Consider the following 5,347-nt stretch of genomic DNA (forward strand, 5'->3'; position numbering starts at 1 on the left):
TACAGACTCCCATGATTCTGAATAACATTAACATTAGTAGTCTATCTGGCAAATTCTATTAGTCACTAAAATTGTGGACTTTCCTGACACTATTCCTATGGACACGACCAATACCTGAATTTTCATGATATTCCTTAGAATGTATTGGTCGTATTTTCCTCCTTTTAAAATTTCACATCTAAGTTAACCAACTTTGCCTAGTCAACCTCATTTACTTTCCTGAATTCTAGAATTTAGCAAATGAGTTCATTTTTATTTGCTTCACATGTCCATGTTTTTGATCATGCTCTGTTTAACCACCAGTGAGTTTCTATTCATAACTCAGTCACTAGCTCATGTATTATCTTCCTCACTAACTGTCAAAGAATTATTCACTCCATTTATAGTCTTGTAGTTTTTTTATATGATAAGTTGATTGACGTGCTTCCCCTGTTACATTATAAACTCTGAGAGCAAGGACCTCATCTTATTCTGCTCTGTATTTTGAGCATCTATTACACTGGATGACACAGAGGTGAAGATACGTAACTGTTAGAAATGAATAGATGTGCCTTTTGCAGCCATCATCGAAGCGGGAGCAGCCAAAATGAAGTTCAATCCCTTTGTGACTTCCGACCGGAGCAAGAACCGCAAAAGGCATTTCAAAGCACCTTCCCACATTCGCAGGAAGATTATGTCTTCCCCACTTTCCGAAGAGCTGAGACAGAAGTACAACGTGCGATCCATGGCATCCGAAAGAATGATGAAGTTCGGCTTGTACGAAGACACTACAAAGGTCAGCAAATTGGCAAAGCAGTCCTGGTTTACAGGAAGAAATATGTCACCTACATTGAATGGGTACAGCGGGAAAAGGCTAATGGCTCAGCTGTCCATGCAGGCATTCACCCCAGCAAGGTGGTTATCACTAGGCTAAAACTGGACAAAGACCACAAAAAGATTCTTTTAAAAAAGAAAATTATTATACTTTAAGTTCTGGGATACATGTGCAGAACGTGCAGGTTTGTTACATAGGTATACACGTGCCATGGTGGTTTGCTGCACCCATCAACCCATCATCTACATTAGGTATTTCTCCTAATGCTATCCCTCCTCTAGCCCCCCACCCACCCACACACCAACAGGCCCCGGTGTGTGATGTTCCCCTCCCTGTGTCCCGCAAAAAGATTCTTGAATGGAAAGCCAAATCTCACCAAGTAGGAAAGGAAACGGGCAAATACAAGGAAGAAACAATTAAGAAGATGCAGGAACAAAGTAACCTTATATACAAGCTTTGATTAAAACTTGAAATGAAAAAAAAAAGAAAGAAATCAATAGATGCACCACCCTGAAGCCAGTTAAGAACCAGGTAATTACTGATCTGGAAGAACACCTGATTTGGAGACTTCTTTATGTTACCACCCTACTGAGAGGTAGTGTGAAGGATCAGGACTAAGTTTCCCAGGATTTATTCTGAACTTGATGCATATGCATTTCAGCTTACGCTGATCTACTCTGTTAGACTCCTGTCCTAGTCCTACATTGCAGTGTTTCCTTTTCCCCATGGGAATCAAGGATATAGAGTTGTGGAAGAGAATGTGCCAATCAAATACAGAGACTCTAAATTCTGGCCAGGATCTGACACAGAGTGTATTCTGAATAAATATTTGACAATTTAATTATATTCCCATAAGGTTATCAAGCTGTCTAATAGTCCTTGATATATGACAAACAGAAGAGCAAAATAACACAGAGAGACATTTTAATGCTATCTGAGCCATACTTTCTTCCAAACTGGTACTAAATAATAAATTTTTTAAATACCAGTTTTATAAAAGAAGAAGAAGAAAACACTTTTCTTCTGTGACTCAATAATATAAATAGCATTTGTGATTTTCAGTTCCAAACTGAGCTCAGATTCTATTGGCCACTAGTAAAACACTACTCGTGGGTAATAAATTCATTGGCTAAACTTATAAACCAAGTTAAAGCTAAACAATTAGTTGATTACTTTCTACTCATGTTTTACTAGTGGCCAATAGAGTCTGAATTCCATTTTGAATTTAAAAATCACAACTATTTATCCTAAAATTGTTTCAACTCAAAACCAGTACATGTGTCTGTTGCACCAGTCACCTGAAAGAAGACATTTTAAAGCACATTTATAGTTTAAAAAAAAAAAAAGAAAGAAAAAACAAAACAAACATGAGGAGAAGAAGAATCCAGAAGAGACATCGCAAAGAGCAAAACTTTTTTATTGTCTTTTTGCTTTCTTTTGAAATGTTGCTTTCTTTTAAATTTTAAGTTCCAGGACACATGTTCAGGACATTCAGGTTTGTTACACAGGTACACATGTGCCATGGTGGTTTGCTGCACCTAACAACCCATCACCTAGGAATTAAGTCCTGCATGCATTAGCTGTTCATCCTGATGCTTTATCTGCCCCTGCCCCCCACCCACAACATGCCCAAGTGCGTGTTGTTCCCCTTTCTGTGTCCATGTGTTCTCATTGTTCAGCTCCCACTTATAAGTGAGAGCATGTGGTATTTGGTTTCCTTTTCCTGCATTAGTTTGTTGAGGATAATGGCTTCCAGCTCCATCCATGTCCTTGCACAGGACATGATTTCATTTCTTTTTAGGACTACATAGTATTCCATTATTTATGTATACCACATTTTCTTTATCCAGTCTATCATTGATGGGCATTTGGGTTGATTCCATGTTTTTGCTATTGCGAATAGTGCCGCAATGAACATACATGCATGTGTCTTTATAGTAGAATGATTTATATTCCTTTGGGTATATACCCAGTAATGGGATTGCTGGGTCAAATGGTATTTTGGGGTCTAGGTGCAAAGAACAAAACTTTTAATGGGAGAAAAGATAGAAAGATGAAATTAGTATCTGGAGTTGATCTATTATTGTATATTGTATTAACCCACTAATGAATAAGCTTATTTTTGGTAAACTTGTTATATGTGACTTTTACTAATCCTTCCCCTGAAGCAACAAAACATGCTCTTTCTTTACCAGTTCCAATAAGCAGCTCTCTGAGTTCAGCAGCTGACCTCATTTTAGCATTCACTTAAAATTTATATTCTTCTTTCTTTATTTTGTTCTCCTTAAATTTTATAGACTTCACTGATTTGAGCCAGCAGAGATTTCATTCACAGATTTCTTTGTGTGTCAGTGCAGAACGTGGAAGGAACTTGACACGCTAACCAGGAGGTGTGTTGTCCCCCTGGACTGAGTAAAGAAGATATGACACGAACTCAGCAAGCCTATGATTGTGAGACACTTCTACTGCTTCAGGAGGGAGCTCGGAATTCAATTAGAGATACCAGAAATAGCTTTCTGCCACAACTAAAGTACTGAGTGGGAAACTACATGTCTTGGCACACAAGTGATGGTTTTGCTATTCCTTTGTGTCATGGATAGAACAGAAAAAAAGAGAATATGAAGCAACGAAAAGATAAATGTGCAAAAATTTCCTCAAGGAACAATATTTGGTTTTCTATACTTGAAAATGAGTGTCAAGATATATAGAAAGCAAAATTAAAAAGACATATAAGGTATTTTCTTAAGAACAGTTAAGAAGAAAGAGGTTAACTAAACCAAGGAAAGCATTGAGTGAGGACAAAAAGTGAAACAGATTTGCTGCTGTCACTGCTACCGTATACCACAGACTCTCCAAAAAGAAAAAAAAAGATATGGTTGAGTCTTTCATAATACAAACCACAGTCCTGGCAAAAAAGCAAGATATAGCAGTGCTGGGAAAACTTCAGTAATTTGCACAACTAAATCAACAGCTATGAACACGTCCGCCAAATTCAGAGTACATAAAACTGTCTTTTTTTTTTTTATTCTGAGAAAAGCATGTCTCCAGTAGATAGAGAGAGCAACATAATAACAACTCTCTGAATTTGATTAAAGCAGTAGTAATAATCACATCAGCAGCTGTCATGTGTTCACTTCTGGCTACCTGGGAGGTGCTTTGCCAATCCCTTTGTGTATATTTTCTTAGTAATCCTCAATTTCCTCCACACATCAGGCACTGTTAAATATATTTTACAGATGGAGAAACCAAGCCTCAAAAAAATTGAGTAATTTAGGTAAATGTATACAGAGTGTTAGAAGCAGGCTATGATCCCAGGTCTACCTGACTTCAAGTTTGTGCTCTTTACCATTATGCTGTACTGCACAGGGAGACAAAGTGTTTAATGACGTAAAAACAGAAGACACATTTGAAAGAAAGTGGAAATACTATACTAGAATTTCTTCTGGCCAAGGAACACAATTATGAGTATGCCCTACTGTATTAGTCTGTTTTGACACTGCTGAGTAAAGACATACCTGAGACTGGGCGATTTACAAAATAAAGAGAGGTTTAATCGACTTACAGTTCCACGTGGCTGGAGGGGCCTCACAATCATGGTAGAAGGCAAGGAGGAACAAGTAACATCTTATATGGATGGCAGCAGGCAAAGAGAGAGCTCGTGCAGGGAAACTCTCCCTTATAAATCTATCAGATCTCATGAGACTTATTCACTGTCATGAGAACAGCATGGGAGAAACCTAACCCCAATGATTTAATTACCTCCCACCAGGTCCCACCCACAACATGTGGGAATTCAAGATAAGATTTGGGTGGGTACACAGCCAAACCATATCATCAACAATGTAGAAAGGCATACTTGATCTTCTTTGGAAGAGATAGCTGGATGAAGATGGGCAAAACCACCCAATAATCGTGGTTTTAACTTAAAACAGGTATTATCCTATATTCATGTCCTAACTTAAAGGTACAATGCACCGTCTGCAGTAGAAATAAACATAGGTTCTATCTAACAGCACAGGCCCATCTCAAGTAAACAGTTATGTATCCACAATCTCAAATTTCATATAACATAGTAGATATATATTGTGGGTACCTACACAACATGCATAAGGCTTACCCCCATTTTTTCCCAAGGCTTTATTGACAATCAATTTGGTTAGAATTAACCATACCCAGTTCCAAAAGTTGGCTATAACTGGAATAAATAAATCAGATAAATTCCATTATCATTGCCTCAGTGATTCACCTATGGCAGAGCATATAACCCAAGTTGGTCCAATCAAGGTGTACTAGTCTACTCTCATGCTACTATAACGAAATACCTGAGACTGGGTAATTTGTAAAGAAAAGAGGTTTAACTGGCTCACAGTTTTGCAGGCTGTACAGGTAGCATGTCTGTGGAGGCCTCAGGAAACTTTCAATCATGGTGGAAGGCAAAGGGGAAGCAGGCACGTCTTATGTTTCAGGAACAGGAGGAAGAGAGAGAAGGGGGAGATGCTACACACTTTTAAACAACCAGATCTAGTGGGAATT

General features: G+C 38.1%; 1 pseudogene; it reads left to right on the forward strand.

The window, feature by feature from the left end:
* The first annotated feature begins 509 nt into the window (after window positions 1-509).
* On the forward strand, window positions 510-1,274 carry LOC472297 (large ribosomal subunit protein uL24-like; annotated as a pseudogene).
* Window positions 1,275-5,347: the final 4,073 nt, after the last annotated feature.

The sequence above is a fragment of the Pan troglodytes genome, chromosome 6 (genome assembly GCF_028858775.2).
Source record: "Pan troglodytes isolate AG18354 chromosome 6, NHGRI_mPanTro3-v2.0_pri, whole genome shotgun sequence".
NCBI classification, from domain to species: Eukaryota; Metazoa; Chordata; class Mammalia; order Primates; family Hominidae; genus Pan; species Pan troglodytes.